At 36.2% G+C, this 18,977-nt stretch overlaps 1 protein-coding gene across 3 annotated transcripts in view; it reads left to right on the top strand.

Moving 5' to 3' along the window:
- Nucleotides 1-18,977, top strand: part of Enox1 (ecto-NOX disulfide-thiol exchanger 1) — a 436,949-nt gene that overhangs the window by 204,620 nt on the left and 213,352 nt on the right. The window lies entirely within an intron of this gene.

Raw genomic sequence — 18,977 nt, forward strand, 5'->3', positions numbered from 1 at the left:
CCCCTGCCCTTTCTTTAAAGATGTTCAAAGTTGGGAGCTCAGAAAACTACCCTTCATGGGAACCTATGCCTCTGCAGAGTTGGTCTAAGGACTGGCCTGATCAGGAGTTTTGAGAATGGGGGGGTATCGTGTGGGTGTTTCAAGGGCGCCCGCGCGGCTACCTTCCTTCCTGGTCTGTTGTCGCGCAGGCCGGGAGCTCCCTTGCAGGCCGGGAGCTCGCGCGCACGCCGCCGGGTGATCGCAGGCAGGCAGGCAGACAGGCAGCTGAAGAAACCCCCTCCGGGGTCTTTGGGGCCTTCCTGGTCTGTTTGCTCCATGCAGTTTTACTCATAAGTTAAAAGACTAACAATACCTTTAGTAACCTTCCTTTCTGGATATCAGAATGCCTGTTTGGTTGTTAAAAGATCTTCTATTGAAGAAATCAGTTTTTGGTATGGTGGTTACCCCTCCCCAAATAAAAGCAAAATTACCATATGATCTAGCAGTTTCATTTCTAATTACAATAAGTCTCCAACTGTTGAACATTCGAGTTACGAACTTTCACAGATATGAATGAACTTTACTTTATGAACATGCATAGATTCTAACAGAAGTATCTCACAAATTTAAAACACAAATATCTCATAAGTCTACCTTACCATTATAAGGTTAACTATAAAAGTAAAAATAGTTTTTTTACAGTTGTACTGTACTGTACTGAACCACCATTTAAAGGTAATGATAAAAATATTGATAAAAACTATTTACCAATGGTTAAAAACTATTTATAGTAAAAAGTTTTGACCGTATTTTTGTGTTTATATTTTTTAATGCTTTATGTATACATTTATATATTTTCCATTAAGTTTATTGGTACATTCAAAGCAAACAGTACAGTTACATTTATCATTGAGATATTGTACTTTTACATGATATATCTTGGTTCTTGTTTTTTCCCCATCTTCCATATATTTTTTATTACTTTTGCTTCTGTATCTTCATTTCCATGTATTACTTATCTTTCAGGGATCTTAATTCTTTAGAGAAGTTCTTATAAAGACAACTCTATATAGTGTTATCCCTTTTTCTTTTACTGTGGTCATGACTATCTAGATATGTAATTATAATTATTTTTATGACTCATACTTATCAGAGCTGTTACATGTTCATATCATATTTATATTTCTCTAAACTTTAAAATGTAAATGTTTTTCACTCATTGATGGAGTGGACCCGATTAGGATTAATGTCCTCTGTCCTCCTCACCGTTATGAACTCTAGTCTATAAAATAAGTTTCTTCTAAGAGTCTTGTCATCTTCATGTTGTTATTGACTATTTTTGCAGATAGTCAATAGGAAGGCTATTATATAGTTCTTCCTTGTCACTAAAGGTTGTGAACAGACTACTGCCATCTCTGTGCTGGTTTAATTAAAGCATTGTAAATCTGTTCTCTGTGACTTTACTTGAAGCCCTCTCAAGATATACAGTATTTTGTGTATTTTTTTAGTCTCTGGTTAATGAACTCTGGAGATTCCTTTTTTTATGCTGTAAAGAAATATACTTTATTTTCTTTCTACTAAAATGATCTCTTTTATTCTTTGAACAGTAAACCCTAGTTTTAGCATTTCAAGAGTTGGTAAGTGCATGTTTATATTGTCAAGACTTTCTTAATCTTTTGAGGCTATCTTTTATAAAGAGGCTTATTTTAGTTTTCTGGTTGATAAACCAGCATCTTTATGTAAGAAAACGTTGTACTTAAGAAGCATGAGTTTAAATCCCTTGACATTTTTCTAAAAGCAACATTATAAAGAATAAAACTGCCATTGTCATTATATACATACAGATACCAATATAATCTAAAAACCTTCACTGAAATGTAAAATAGAAAGGCAGTTCTGTCCTTTCAGAGCCTCGCATGCTGTCTGGGGATTTCACATATTTGTGTTCTCCATCCCTGCCTGAGGCTGCCTGCACACTTCCGCCACCCCCTCTCTTTCCACTGAGATTTTTTTTTCCATCCTTTGAGACTTGGCCCATATTCTGCTGCTTGTAGTGTTTCCCTGATACCTTAGATAAAAATAACATCTTTCATCTCCTTCAACCACACATTTCTACAATTAAATGCTTTACTTTAATGTTATCTGCCTTGACATCAAGTAACTGACCCTCCCATATTATGGAGACCAATCATTTTATGAGTGGAAGTAGCAACTAATTAGTAGGCAGAATTTTGTTTCTTAACTACCGTGTTAAAAAAAACCTTGACAAAAGCTTCCAAAATATCAACACCATGTGAACATATTGTGTGTTTTTCAAACAGAAATATGTTACGTAGGTGGTATAAGTACCATTAGCTTATTTTTTGAAACATATGAATCATAATTACCATTATATATTTTCAAAGTCCAGGCAAGGCATCATTTTTTAATGGATGGTATTAAAAAGGACCAAAAGGTGGTTGCAGTGGTCAGTGGCAGGCTAGAGGTTAGATGGCAAGAGGCTATCCCTGGAGAAACTGGCTTCTCATAGTCTCTTTTTTCTCACCTGTGGATGGCATTGTCATTTGGGCTTGTAAACTGGAAGGGACAGTGCACATTTTGCTGCAAAACAAAATATGTCCAGATGGTGAGCCCTTATCCTCCCTGCCAGACTATACTACCCCATAATATTGTGCAGGGTTGGGGTGCGCATGTGTCTCAACCTGAAGTGCGACTCAGGAGTCCTGTATTTCACATCGCTCTAGGTTGTAGGCTTCTTGGCCAGAGCAGCCAGTCAAATAGCCTCTCAATTTCTGCTTTTAGAATGACCATAATAGAAAGTAAATGGTATTTCCTGGTATTTTTACCAATATTTTTATCATTACCGTTAAATTGTGGTTCAGCACAGTACAGTACAACTATCATCCCAAGTGACCGGAACAGTCCTTATTGTGAGTCTACATTCTGTGTGCTAAGAGGTTACTGAAGTCAAATTGCCCTTTGCCCTTAAATGTCTGGAAAACTAGTTGAAGAGGAAACACAAATACATAAATATCCAAATAAATAAATAAATCATACACACAAAATGTGAGACATATTAAGGAAACATAGAAAGACAGTGGTCAGAATGTGGCTGTGCTGTGGTTCATTGGTCAAAACAAGCCTAATTTTTGTTGTATCTCTGGCAGAAAAACATTAATATAATTATTTGTTTATATATGACCCAATAAATTAACCATTTTAGTCTTTTCCTAAGCAATAATATCAGTGAAATCCTAGAATTTTCTTTTAACACATTTCTTTCTAACATAGGTTGAACTGTGTGAAACTGCCAATATTTGACCACTTTTTAAAATCCACAGAAACATCAATTTCACATGGCTCAAAGCAAATATAACTATTAAAAATTAAAATACTGATTTTGGATCCACATAAAGTGCTCCGACATACCACCCATGGGAAAGTCTGGAGTTAGGGGTGATAAGAATTGATCTTGTAAGGTATGTTAGAGGAGGCAGTCCTTGATGTAAGACTCAACAGAGGGCGGCTGGGAGAATTGATGGAAGAGCGGTACTCGAAGGAACAGCTCTGGGCTGTGGTTTGTAGGAGGCAGAAAGTACCACCCATCAGAAAGAAAAGCTGAATGACTGAAGGGTGAACTCTTGCCTCCTTTGATGTAAATTCTCAGCCCTTACATTTATCTGGAAAGCATGTTTTCAGCATACATGATCATAGTTTTAGGGCTTCTCTAAAAAACTATTCTCTTCTTTTTACTAATACCTTGAGCAGAGTCCAGAATTTCTGTTACAGAGTGTGTTGCTGTCACCAGAGTGACTATGTTGGCAACAGCTCTGTAATAAAAGTTCAGAGGCATGATTTTGACTGCAAGAATACAGCTGCATGGGCTATCAAATCCCAGTGAAGGTTCTGTCACCAAGGTTAGTAACTGACTGGGTAGAGACTCCCTCCAGTTCATTCTAGAAACTCCCTTGGCCATTCCTATGGACATCTTTATATCTTTCTGGCTCATGCCTACTGCTAAGTCTTCAGCCTCAGGCCTTTGTCCTTTCCAAGTGTAAGTAATGGGTAACCACCCAGCACATTCCTCTGAGTCTACTTATGGGTATATTAAAGGTCAGTTTCCCAGGATCAGTTTCGATGGCTGCTGTACCTCCACCAGGCCCTAGCTTAGCACTCCCTGATGAAAAAGTGTTCCAACAGAGAACAATGAGACATCTGACCAATGGGCCATGGCACAACATGAACTATATTCTTTGGAACAAAAAGAAAACAACTGTGTTTTAATATGTTGAACATCACTGTACATGCTCTAGGTTGTGAGAGTGTATCCTTATTACTTTTAGAATTAGTTATAATTTAGGAAAGTATGGTCATGATTTATTATTTCCTTATATTCAAAGAGAATGAGAATAAGTGGTTATATGCCTATATTTTTTAAAGACAGATGAAAGCAGTATTAAGTTTGTAGCATCATTATGCAAAAGGCATAGAAGTTTCCTATATACCTCTTACCCTTAGACATGTATGACTTCACCATTATCAATATCCCCCACCAGAGGTAACATTTGCTACAAATGAACCAACATGGACACATCATCATCCAAACTCCATAGTGTATATATATTTTAATAAGAATTTATTGGTTTTTGGAGTACAGTTGGTAGTTATTTCTATCTAACACAAAGAGTAAAGCAGTACTGCTCCCTTGAGCTAGTGGTGTTTGGATTTAAAAGAAAAGAAAAGCTCAAGGGCCAAAGTAGAAGTCAATAATAATAACCATAAAAACCATCTATAAATTATTCTCAGGAGCTGAAATGCAGGCTAAAGTACATACAGATCTTTAAGATGTCAAAATCATTTTATTTCTTGTATTATTGTATTATTATCTAGGTATTTTGAGGCCAATAGATCACAAAACTACCTGAAAGAGACAGTTACTTAGTTTGCAAGAGGAGGAGCATGCATACCATCCTACACCAGTGGGTTGGATGGACATTGGGTAACATTGACTTTGTCTCAAGGGAGAGAAAATGTGAGGAATAATCAGTGGGCAAGAGTCTTCATATGGTGTATGCAGAAAAGCAGGTAGTCTTAGGATGGGATGGTTCAAATGGTTTAAGCAAGCTCTGAAATAAAGGGATGACTCTGGTTGTTTGGCTCAGCGCCCTGGGATGATGAGTGCAGAAGAATCTTGGCTTACTGTGTCACAGAGTCATATAAAGGAAGTGCTTGGTGGTGGGCTCCAGGTTGGTTGCTGCATTTGAAGAGTGGCCTCCAGGCAGTTGCTTGCTGTCTTTGGAAACTGGCCTGCTCTGGGAGGGCCAGTATCTTCAGTGCCCATGCACTAAGGCCCTAGATGCCATTCAGCAGGAATACAAAAAATAAAAAGGTATACTCAACATAGTGTGTATTTGGATGCATATATGCATTACATTTCTCATTCACAAATATTATTCAATGAATTTGAATGTGTGTGAGAAAGAGGATGTGTATATATACTAAACACCAAGAACTACTTTGGCTGATAGAGATTTAGCAAGAAAAACATTTAAAACTCTTTAAGATAAGCCTTACCTCATGGAAGACTAAGATCAGTGAAACAGTGCTGTGCTGTATAACCTCTAATACTGAGAAATGTTATGGACAAAAACAAGGATGGTGAATGGACAAAGGTTTTATGGATTGTTATGTTAGATAGAAGGTAGTGAAGTCCTCCATAGGAAGTATGCCTCCCTACAGCAGGAATAGATGGGGGAGTGGACCATTGCACAGGCATCCGAAGGGACCATGTACACAGTCACCAAGTGAAGATAACAAAGTTTGTGCTTGGCAGGCTTAAGAAGAATAACAAGCCCTAGGCTCAAAGAGAGGAGGAACCTGTAGGAAATGAGGTTGTACAAGTGTCCAGGGGCCTAACCCTGAAAAGTGCTGAAGGCCATGAGATTGGTAGGAAGCTGTTTGTGTATGTTTCTGTGATGATGGACTCTGAAGCCCTAGGAAGCCATCTAAAGATGAGAGTTAAGCTTTAGCCTTAATACAAATTAAGGAGCTATTACCCATTCTATTTTCTTATTTTCAACATTATTACATTTCTTATGAACATTTGAGATGCCTTAGTTTGCAAGTGGAGAAGCTTGGTATCTTTCTCCCCTAAGGTCTACGTGTAGTAGTTATTTTTACAGTTGGAAACATATCAAGCAAATAAAAACTACTCTGTAGTGTGAAAGGACAGCTTTACGTCATGACTGGAAATGACTTTCTGTGCTATTGAATGCTCTAGCATATACATGGCATTTAAATAAAGCAGAATACAATTTCTAAAATTGCCACACTTCTCTAAATCTAGGAGAAGAAATAAAGAGCTATGAACAACCAACAATTTGCTTTTATTTTCTATTAAATCATAGTGGTTTTTGCATCAGTATCATTTACTGAATATAAAGTAGAATCTACCCGCACTCCACTTACTATAAGGACGCCCACAAAGAAAACCTCATTCCAAATCTAATTGTGGACATTGTTCCTTCATTAAAAATTCATAGGGTTTGTGAATGTGTCACATAAGTACTGGCATCTCCATTATTTCCCCAGCTCTTTTCCCACTACTGATTCTGATCAGAATTTTAAAACACCCATATGTAGAAAGGTGTTTCTGAAGAACAGCAACAAAATAGGAAAAACAGAATGAAGAAAGAAAAAAATCTGAATGTAAATAGAAAGAGCAGCCAAACAAATACACTGCAGTTTTCCCAGTTATATTTCAGTATGTGTGGATAGATGGATGGTGGCAAACAAACAGCCTATATTAACCTTTACATCTCCTTATTACTGTTAACTTCTTTCTCTCAGCGACTTTTAAATGTGTTATTCACTAGCAGCAGGTGTTTTGATTTAGGTAAGGGGAAGAACTAAAGTCTAGGCTGTTGGACTTTACTGCTTCTCTGTCCTAGTCCTACTTCCTGTCCACCACATTAGTGAAACCTAAATAATGTGCCACTGTTAATATTGTGCATGGTGTTGGCTGAAGTAGACACACAGTGTCAAGCAGTTAAATAGTCTGGTTGAGCCCATTTTATATTTTACGTGTTTTTATTGATTTGCATGGAGTACATGCAAATATGATCACATACTGCCTAATACAACACTGTACCATACATACAAGGATGGTGTCACAAAATTATACTGGAGCTGAAAAATTCCTATCATATAGTGATGTTATAGCCATCCTAAGGTCATAGCACAAGACGTTAATATGTTTGCAGTAATGCTGGCATAAACAAACTTGCACTGTTGGCCATATAAAAACAGAGCACATGAAATATGTACAGTACACAGTACTCTGCCTCTAATTGTTATCTTGGAGTGTACTAAGAAAAATATTACTTTAAATCAGTAAGCCATGAATGCTGGCAGCAGCCTCACGCATCTCATGGTTTCCACATTTCTTTTTTGCTTTAAGAGGCCACCTTGAGATATTGACCTATTCTATCTAGGTTCATGCGGTCTGCTCCATAATGTTCATATAAGGATGACAATTGCCTAGTGATGTATTTCTCAGAATGCATCCCTGTCATTAACCAACTTATGACTGTGAGAAAGCTAGAGGATAGCATAAGATACGTCTGTATGACAGTATATAACAAACTGTGACCACCTGGCCTGGAGAAAATTCTTCTAGACCTCTTATATAAATTTAGAGTGATTATTGTATTAATGTATTGCAGAACTCACATTTTCTCCTCATATAAACATTTTCGTAATTTAGCTCAGCAGGGATCTTGAAAATTTAGAAACAACTTCACCTCAATAAAATTGCGATTAGAAGGATACAATTATGACCTCCGTTTTATTCTCCATCACATTTTGGTATTAACTCACATTTTCTCTTTAATTTGCTACCCTTCTTTACATGTCCTGATTATTTCTTTGGTTCCCAAGCGTGTGATCTAACAGCAGGTGACATACCCAAAAGGTCCCTGGCCGTTGCTCTGAATTCGATGCGCTGGATTAAGACATCAAGGTTACATTGCAAGTCTTTCCCTTTGTGTGATCTTCTGAACCACAGAAGTATATAAACAATATTGATGATGCTGCTGCCAAACCTCTGCCACATACACACTCAAACCACCTAATTCATTTTTCTGTTCTAATATGTACCAAAGATGAATCAAACCATTGATGTAAAAAAATACTGATATTTAAAAAAAAAACCAGAAAGACTGGCATGTGAGTTCTAGGATTAACAGATGCTATGAAGATGTACTCTGGAAGTTGTCTTCAGTGGGATTGTGCTGCTATTGTGGTAGAGAGTATTCATCTATAAGGATCCACCTAAAGGGATCCAGATTTTAACTGTCCAAATATTTGACAGTTTTGCTAGTAATATTTCATTTATTTTAGTTTCTCCAAAAGCCATTGCATTACTCCAATGACTTGTGAAATAAGGATTGAAAGTGGAAAGTGGAAAAGCTTGGGAAACTAACCCACATGGAACCTGTGATAGGAGCCTGCACTGGTATGCAAATCATGCTACCAAACTGCTTTGCACACTTCTCAGGTGAGGCAGAGAGTGATGTCCCTCGATAGCCCTCAGGGTCTAAGTTTATCTTTACTGGGAATGAAAAAGTAGCTGCCACAATGGGTAATGCTTCTAATAGCACAGGGTGGGACTTTGATTTAAGCTTATCACACAATAACTTAACACAGAGCCTCCCTTGCCTTACTTCTGTAGCTCCTGTTCACTGTGCAGGTTGAAAGGAGAACTGAATTCCAGGACCCTGCCGCGTAGCTTGCTGCCAGTGTAGTGAGGTAAATTGTGTTAAACACAAGTAGGATGGAAAAAGAATTAAGATGTGGTATATCTACTCCCCATGATGAATGCAATAATTACATACGGCAGACATGTACTAATATTTTTTTTAAAAAACATGTAGTATGAAAAGGGGTTCTGGCAAATGGGGATCAGGTAAGGAAAAGGAATAGTAGCCTGACTTTGCCCCCAGGCCAGGGAGAACAACTCTGGGCAGTCCTTGATGGGGATACTTACACATTCTTCACACCAAGGTCTCAGTTCAAAGCACCAGTTTACCCTCAAGATATATATTTGGGCAAATCTATGCAAAATGTGTGGTTACAAGTCAATCCTAGGCAGGCACCTATATGTGTTTGTTCCCTCTCTTTTCTAGAAATACACTCATATTATCCTGCCCTTAAGAAAAATGTGCTGCTTAATAAGGCATTTGAATTGTTTCTGACTGATTTGTGCTGCTTTGTTCAGGTTCTTTGGCTTGGCTACTTCTATGACTGAAGAAGAGGGTTCAGGAAAGTTGTTTGGGTAAGGGCCCTGTACAGATATAACAAAGCTACAGGTTCGGATTGGCTTATACTATGGCTCTTCCTGCCTCTGCTATTTGTTTCCTGGTACATTCCTGATGGTGGCATTTTTTTTCTTCAAGCAACTCTGGCTTCATTTTGCTTACTGCTCATAGCTCATCCTTCTGATTTCAGGCTATTATTTGGGGAGGATAAGTGCATTTTAGAGTATTTCCTATATAAGTCCAATAATACATAAATAAGTAGTTTCACCCAAATTTTAGTGGTTTGGGGTTTTGTTTGTTTGTTTTGTTTTGTTTTTTCAGTAGACAGACACCTAAGAGTAATTTGTCAAACTGTAGCAAGCTCAAGTCTACTAATGCTTTTCAATTTTTAAATTTCTCCTGCTAAATTTCCTTAAGGACAAGGCCTGTGTATTGTGCATCATTATATTCCTAGAACCCAGCACAGTGACCTTTATACCGTAAGCATTTAATAGAGATATGTTGAGTAGATGCATCCTCAGAAACACTGAACTAACCTTTCATCCGAGGTTTCTCTGTCTTTAGAGCCAGTGAAGCCCAGAAAGGAAAGGGATGGTCATTCCTCTTTTAGTATGTAGACCTTTGCTTTACTTCAATCCATTATTACATATTTAGTTTAAATTAAATTTTCCTTATGCAAGTATTAGTTTCTATCTTGATAACATATCTGATGACTATTCACAGATTAAATAAAATCATGTCATTATATTTCTGTGCCAAGTTTTATTCCCAAGAAAAGGACCACTTTTTAGTTTGTAGTCAAGAATGGAGGCAAGAAGTCTGGGGTGGTTGGGGGGGTAGGTTGAATGAAGACAGTCCCTATTGATGTGGGGATTCATGTTAAGAGATTATACTATAGGAAGTCTATAAATAATGGTTCTTTTCATTTAAACTTAATTATGTGTATTACTGTTATGTTTATCTTATTTTTATCTATTAGTAAAACTTTGTTGTAAAGACTGTATCAGGTTGATATATTGGATAAGTATAGGAACACATATCTACTTCGTTGGGGAAATGTAATAAAATCATTATCCTAAACTGCCGTAATGAGCAATGCTGGTGAATATTTTGAGTGACACATACTGCAATTCCAAATGCCACCACTTTATACATTCTATGCTTAATCTCCACTAGTTGCTGGTTATTTTCTGGAGTCATTTTTTACAATAAAAGTTATTTTATAATAAACAGTAATACTTAGAATTACTCCAGAATAAGAAAATCGGGGACTTAAAGAGTAGATCTTTTTCATTAAGACTAGGAAGGAAGAAACATGATAATGCTAGTGAAAATTCTCTTAAAATATTTGTTTAAATTGGGGTTAAGCCATGTAGCTATGAAAATAATGAACTAGGATAGCAACAGCAATATTTTGTAATTCCCAGAATGATTTCTTTTTTATAAATAATAAAACCATAAATAAATATGATTAAGCAAACATGAAATTGCATCCAGTACATGGGATATTTTTCTCTCATATATATGTGTTTTTTAAGTTCAGTTTTTGCTTGCTCTCCCTTCTGCCTTCCTCCAGTATATTTAAGTAGTTTGTGAATGAATTGCTTGGGGTGGTATTTGACCTTGAATTGAGTTTGGTGAAAGAAGAACTTTATCTCACACGGAGTAGGCAGGGTAAAGACAGAGTGCCTTAAGACTTGGTGTAGGCAGTGGCAGCTTTACTTTTGGAGGCCTCTCCCTGTGTCATGCTAAGCATATGAAATTCATTCACAGCTAACAATCAGTATAACTCTGTCCATGGGAATTTCAGTTAAGATTTTTATAATTTTGCTTTTGAAATAATATGTCTATAAGTTTCTCCTTTTTATCTAAAACCAGCTCTGATTTCTTCATGATTATACTGACTCAGGAATTTCTGCACCGTGAGAAAACCCACTTACAAATGATTTTCAACTATAATGATATTTATCTGAATGTGAAGCTTGGAATTTTCATAATACAAAATTTATAGATACTTAAGTAATTATTTTAGATGGCATACTTTTCATTGTACATTAGCACAAAACATTTTCAGGTCTCCAGTGTTACTGCAGACTTCTACAGCCTGAGTACCTACAATAACACATGAACAGTTAGAGAAACAGGTGACTTTCCAACAGCAGACAGGTCCTTTGACCTTAAAGACCAGTACAGAAAGGGGTTGTATCCAAGGAGTTTAGTCCTCAAAAATGTTATCTCTTTGTGAAGAAGGATTTCTAAGTGGCATTCTGCAGAGTCAAATGTCTCCTCCTATTGACAGCAGGAGTAGGCCTGCTAATAGGATAGGGTGGGAGTGAGAGGGTAGTACATTTGCAACTTTTTGTAGAAACCTGTAGCCAAGATGGAGAGAGATGAGGGAAGGAGCTGGAGCTGTAGCAGCAGGGTTTGATAGTGACCCTCAATCTTGTCTTGGGTGCTGGAGCCTTCCCATCAGCATTTACTCCTTATAAGGACCTCTGTGACTATCACCACGAAGGCCTTTCTTTCCTAGCCATCGGAGCACCTCCACTTGAATACTGCTGAACACAGCCAGTAGCACCAGAGGCTTGACCCAATTTTTAAGGATACTCCCTACAAGACTAGAACCTTCCAGTTGGATGTTGGGTGGTAGACTAATGTGCCTCAGGCAGTTGTGCCTCCGGAAACCCTCTCTAACTATCCCATCCAACGTTTTAACCCCACTTCCCAAGAGGTAACTGCATCATTTGTTAGGCTCAGAGAGGTGAAGAGGAACATCCCAAGTATCCTTGCCCCCTGGCTACAGAGCAGAATGAGGACTATAGGTGGGCATTTAGAGAAAGAGAAAGCAAGGTCTTTGGCCCACAGAAACATGTTGGAGATAGAGGTGTCTTGCAAAGTCTGTAAGTCCTGCCAAGCAGCTTGACTGTGAGCTGATTCTTTATTCATTGGATTTCAATGGCATCATTAAGAGGGCAATAGTTTAAAGAGTAACTAATATGTTCTTTGTATTCCACTAGAAGAAATGTTAAACAGGATGAGCTGCAGGTTCAAACCTGTCTAGACAGATCTGGATTTTGTTGCAAGAGGTTTTCAAGGCACTGCCCTGGGCTTTTGGAAAAATGATAACTCATTTACCAGAGTCTGCAGCTATTCAAGGGTTAGTTATTTACCTACAACAATTAAAATATTTTACTCTGTAGTTTAATATGTTTCCCATTGTTGCATCAAGGTGTAAATGAGTACAAAAGAAAAAAAAAAACTGAGCACAAAACAGCACAAATTATAGAATAATAATATTGACTGTTTTCCTTTATATAATAAATTAATAATGTTTTCAGAAATTGCTTTCTGTGTATTAGTATACCCAAAAGGACCAGAATTCAATCAACGTGACTTTTGTATTCTGTGCATCCATAAACAATTATTCTTTGGTTACCAGCTTTGTCCGTGCTTTAAAGAATTTACCTCTTTGAAGCCTAGAATCCACCTGAAGTCTTATTCCAGAGTCATTACCCTCTATCTTAAAAGGGCTCTTTCCTGTCTTCTTTTTCTCAGTAGTCAGTACTTTTATCAGGTGAAGCTTTTATTTAATTACAGAATTCCATTTTGTACATTGTCTACTCAGTGGAGCTTTCTGAACGTGAATGGAAAAAGAACAGAGAGCACGAACTCAGGATTTAGCAGTGGAGAGAAGTAGTTATCTGTGTCCTCATTAACTTTCTTATTTTAAAAAAATTTCATTAACTTTAATAAATGTGTCTGTGGCTACCTCCGATGGTAATTGAGCCTCTATAATCCTCTCCCAGAGATTGGAGAGTTGCTTTCCCAAGGCCCCACTTCACTGTAGAAGTAGGATTTGAAGACAGAATCCTGATTTAGGTCTTTCCTCCAGGTAAAGGCTCGGGTGAAAGGAAAATTCATGAACAAGAACAAGTGACTATTTGAAATGGTGACCACACCCATCAGCCATCAGCTGAAGCTGGACAGACACCTATCAGAGACCTTTTACAGGAGACTTTTACAGTCTTCCTGTTTAGAGACTTCTATATTTGGGAAAGTTGGAATTAAGCTCTCAGGTTTCATGCAATTCTGCAAGCCTTGGTGCTCTGTGAACCTGGGAATGTTTGTCCTGAATCTTTAATTCAAGTGGGGCCCTTTTAGTATCAATGGATCAAGGTTTACTGGTCATGTTGCTTCCTCAAATAATTCACTCACCAGCAGAGCCACACAATAATAAGTCTTTCCACTATAAGTATATTTTATAAGGTAGAAAATAACAACTTAGTATGCCAGGTAGTGTGTGTGTGATTGATTGACACCCGTTAATGAGGGGAATAGGTTGAACCACTACATGTTTCATAAACAGTCTTCAAGTAAAATACAAGTTATTGGACTCTGCAGAAATTCAGAAATGATCTGAATGTGCAAGGACCTAGATTTGAAAACTTAGTCCAAACAAAGTCAGAAGTTACATACCATCATAATAGCATCTAGACCTTTTTTGCCTTTCTGTTTTAGAAAGAGAGGTATTTTATCCTTAATGTCTCAAGATTGCTCTTTTATTATTTGTTCAATCTAGAAATACAAACTATACCCTTTTACAAAAGCAGAAATTTCCTGAGAAAAAGGAACTGAGCTCTGTCATTTTTGTACACTTAACCAATGTAATGTTGAATAGTATTTTCCTTGCGTCAGAAAAATTATTGGCTTTTTTCTTGGTCATTTTGCTCAATTGCTCCTTTTCCTTCTCTCCCCCCTTCCTCCCCTCCCTCTCCCTTCTGGCTCTCCCCTGTCTTCCCTTTCTTCTCTCTCTGACTTCCTCTCTCCTTTCTCTGCATCTCAGCATAACATGAGTGAAATCTTATCCATTAGGTAAGATAGAAGAAATATAATTTATAGCTTAAAATTGGCTGCTATACAAAGTAGAAAAATTGAGGATACACAGTAACACAGACACATAATGGAACTGTGTGTTTGAGAAACGGCCAGATCTGCTTTCAATCTCTGCAGTTTGTGCCAAATTGAAAGTTTGCCTTTCTTCCAAGGATTTCTCATCTTTAGTTTTGTACATATATGCCTTGGTCACGCTAATATACTGCTAATGCATCTAGAGATGCAGTTATTTATAGATTTTGGTTCATTCAAAGAGCAGCTGCAAGAATTGTCACAAAAGGAGACAGTCACTATATCCTGCTCATGACCCTGTGGCAGTTGCCAGGAAAGTGTGGAATCTTAAATCCTAGTAGATGACTTGTTAAGTGCACCAAGAGCTTATCTTGTAATAGATGACAGACTTTTAAAAAATTCTTTTTCTTTGACACTTCAAAATTACCTGCATTCTAGTTTCTAAGAGGTATATTCCTCTTTGTGTTCTTTAAGTTTCAAACCTCCAAGCTTGAGGATTGAATCCTGGAGCTGAACTTTTCTCTTGTTGCACTTCCTTTCTTACTTTCTTCTTTTCCTTATTTCTTCACCTTTACCTCTATCCTTCCATGCATAAATTAATTTGAATATGTATCAATATATAATATTTATATAGAATTTGAAATATTTTGCAATTTTGGGAGAGAGGGGACACCTGCCATGTTTCATGTACTGAGCTTGCTAGCTGCATGTTATGCAAAGATGATGATGCTTAGAGTTTTCCTTAATTATCCTATGCTTAGAGTTTGTTAAGGAGATAGATTAATTGTAATGTTACTGTTTCAGGGTGCTATGGGAGCATGGAAGAGAGAACATATCTTTTTCTTCTTGCTTTATAGGGAAGATTTTTTAAAAATAGACTAGAAACAGCATCTCTCCTCAGCTACATTGTGAAGTGATATATGTCAAATAATGACACTTGAGAGTACAGTGTATCTCTAAGTACATGAATAAGAGGTTAGAAATTAAAGAATACCTTCTAATTTCATAGATTTGACAGAAAGTGCTACAGGTTTCACCCCTTCCTTCATCTCTGCCCAGCTATATCCTCTCTGTCCATCCATTTCCAAAAGGTGGCTGTTCTTTCAATCACTAAGAAGGTTTTTTTTTTTTAAACTTTATTTAATAGACTATTCCTACTGTACAGACTACTTAACTACCTTGAAATTTTTATTACACTTCATAATATAGGAGTTGAAGTTTATCTCTTCTGTTAGCTACCCATTCATTGTCATTTTTAAACTTTCTTCTCCAATGTATCTCAAAAAATTACTTACAAGAATAAAGGATCAATTTAGACACTCCTGACATTTCTTTTGAGGAAAGTATACAGGAAAGATTTTCACTGTATACTTTCAGTGAACTACATGAAATTCCGCTAAAATTGCTTATCTTCTCTATAGTCTCTAAACAAGGGTGACCACAATAATTCCTTTTTGTTGCATGTGATTTTTGTGTTCTCTTTTACCACATTTTCCAGAGCAATTTTACTCCATCCCCAAACTTGTAGATTCCATTCATCTTCTTGAGCAACATCCAGTAATTAGCAGATCCCATTTTCCCTAGAATCTTCACTCTATAGTAAATCGAGCCTCTCTTGATGTCATTTTGCTCGTGAAGAGACAATAGTGAGAATTTTACAAAACAAATGAAAAATAATGAATTAAGCTTTCTAGTTGTTCCTCAGTGAGAAGCTGGTCTGAAGAAACTTAGTTTACAACTACAGCAAGCATAAATGTCTCCCTTATTGTTCATAAACAGTTGCTTAAAGTCATTGCTTTAATATATAAGCAACACCTATATAATATTGTTTTAATCTATGGAATATTACCATAACCTCAAGAGGTTGAGAGGGTGTCCTGTAGATTAGGTAAATACCAAAGTTAGAGATTTTCATAGTGATAGAAAAGTGACCTTTGGATGGAAAGACATTTTTTTCTTTCTTCTGTAAACAATGGTAATGCTAATGAAGAGTTCCTATAAAATAATAATATTTCAGATATCATACAAAGCAAGCTTCCTTTGGAATAAGCTTTTTATAAGACATTAATAAATCTGCTTCTCTAACTGTAGTTATTTTGTTGAAGTAAGCATGGACCTAAGAAACTAAATCAAACACATTTTGTTCATGAAAAGAATTTTCATTACCTACCTTATCATTACCCCTTTTTATAGGAATTTCTGTTTCATAGACATTTATGGGTGAATTTGACTCTTTGAAATACGTATATCATTGGTACCTGTAAAAGTTTGAAAGTATTAGATAGGGTTGTATTCTTAAGAGTGGAAGTAACCTATACTTCCCCTTTTAAGGCCAAATAGTATTTTCTTAAGTTTGGCAAGTTTCAAAAAGTATTTGTTCCATTGACTCAGCCTAAGGAAATATTGAACACAAGTATATCTTATTTAATAGTTATGAAGTTGGGCATGAGATTTTATACTTAAGTATATCTTAATAAAGAACTGGCCCTATGTCTGTGAAGCCCTGGACAAAGCTCTACTGTTACCCTTGGCATTTTGTACATCTGATTGTTTTATGATGATGATACTTCAGGAAAACCTACAAGTAGAAACTGCTAATTTCCTAATTAATTAAAAATTGTTTTAAAGGTTTCATAGTTATTTAGGAAGAAAGAAAACCTGGTAGAGAAAAAAATTCATGCAGATTTTAGGAGATGTTATGTTATTTTATAAAAGAATTGTGGAAAATGAAATATTCTGCTACAATTTAGGTGTGCTACAAAAAACTAGGGCAACACTTACTTTTAGAAATATCAAGTGTTATGCACTGCTTTATAATTAATTACATAATTATCCACCAGAACACAAAGATCCCAGGGTACCTTAGTGGAAACACTACATTTACAAATAAAATAATAATAATTATCACCTACTATATTCAAAGTATTTTATTAGCTATAATTTTTAACTTCCCAAATCTCTGTATATAAATAAACATCATTAAGAATATTAATCTTTTCTGTAGTTCAAAAATAAAACTAAGGCAGAAAAATTGATTTGAATTATAAATTAGACATTATGGTTTTGAATCTTTTTAAAGAGTCAGATATTTAATAGAAACAATAGAAGTTTATAGAGTACAGTAGTAGCTCTTGCAGCTATTTATGAATTACCAGGTAGTAATTACAACTATCACCTTTTCTTTCAAGCACGTGATCAAATCAGTTTAAATTTTATAAACAATGTCATGGTAGCCTTGAGTATTGCAAATACTTAAGATGTGACAGGACTTATTTTAGAGTCACTATCCTAGGTATCTTGTAGCTATATGAAGTTGTAGACCATTAAAACCACTGGATTGGGAGATTGAAGTGGTGTGATAAATTGAATATCACAGAATTTAATTAGGTCATAAGCCAAGGTTTACAAACCACATCTTGCTAACATAGCAAGGCCTTTTTCAGTGAAACACCATTTTGGTAAGGTGGCCATTAAATATCTTTCTAGAAGCTTTGGGCCTCCAGGACACTTGATGTTCCTTTATAGGACAATGATTACTAAGGTGAGAACTGTGACAGGATGAGACCAACACAAGCTAATACTTATCTTTAAAACACTGTAGCAAATATTCATGGTGAAACATGACCAATGAGACATAAGCCATAAAGCCTACAAAGTAAGGGAGGTTTTCTGATATAGCATTCCAGGACTGTAAACTCATTAGACAGGAAAACATGGTGAGACTAATGTTTGTTTTGAGTAGAATCTGAGCCAGAAAGAAGCCAGTCAACTGCACTTCATTTGTGGACATAAGTAAGACAAATAGTGACTTTGCAATGATCCGAGACAGCTCCACTACATGACCATTTGAGAAAAGAATGAACACCTCCTAGCCTGGCTCTGCCTTGGTGCCCTGAGGTGTTTGGCAAGGGTGAGATAAAAGTGCTTTGAGGATTCTTCATAGAAGTATTGCTGATGAACAGACAGCTACAGGGCAGACATTTAGGTTAGCTTTGTATTTTTTTCCTGCTGTTGAATTATTTTAATGGTAATGTTCTTTATCTGATGTTTCCCATTGCCTAAGATAATTGATGCACTGTCTGAACTCATTTAGGTAGTAAAGTTTAAAGGCAAGGTATAAAATGTGTGTTCTGATTAATTAGGATCATTCACCACTGGATGATAGACAATTGGGGAAAAAAAAATTCCACACTATTCACATGCCCCTCTAGTTAAAGGCTAGAGATTTGTTAAGACCATAGAAACTACTTACTCATTATGTACCTCTTCGTGAAATATTGAAACCTGAGCTTTTCTTTGAATTAAACTCCTTCTCAACTGGCAGGAATATGTTGTAACATTAGGGATTTGTGACTGTAGGGATTACTGATTCTTATACCTAAGACTCAGAAGGATAAAACAATATACCCTAAAATATTCAAACTTCATACTAGATATATTGATTATCACATTTCATTCTAAAATTATCATGAATACAATCATGGTTTAGAAAAAGTTGTAAATTTATATACAAATAAAAATAAATACTTAGATGTTAAATCTAAGATCAAAGTTATTCAGTCATTCATCTAGATTTTAGACAGATAAAAAATGCACTTAAAATATGAATGAGTGAATGTTCTGTTTCTGCATTTGTAAGAATTTAGAGAAGGCAAAGGATCTTATATAGTGTGATAGAGAGGGACACTTTGTAACTTTAATGTTCATTATTTTCTTACAAAAAATATTTAAGAATATAATAAAATATATGTATTTTAAATATTTTATATAATATAT

The sequence above is a fragment of the Fukomys damarensis genome, unplaced genomic scaffold (genome assembly GCF_012274545.1).
Source record: "Fukomys damarensis isolate Sample0158 unplaced genomic scaffold, DMR_v1.0_HiC HiC_scaffold_38, whole genome shotgun sequence".
Taxonomy (NCBI): domain Eukaryota; kingdom Metazoa; phylum Chordata; class Mammalia; order Rodentia; family Bathyergidae; genus Fukomys; species Fukomys damarensis.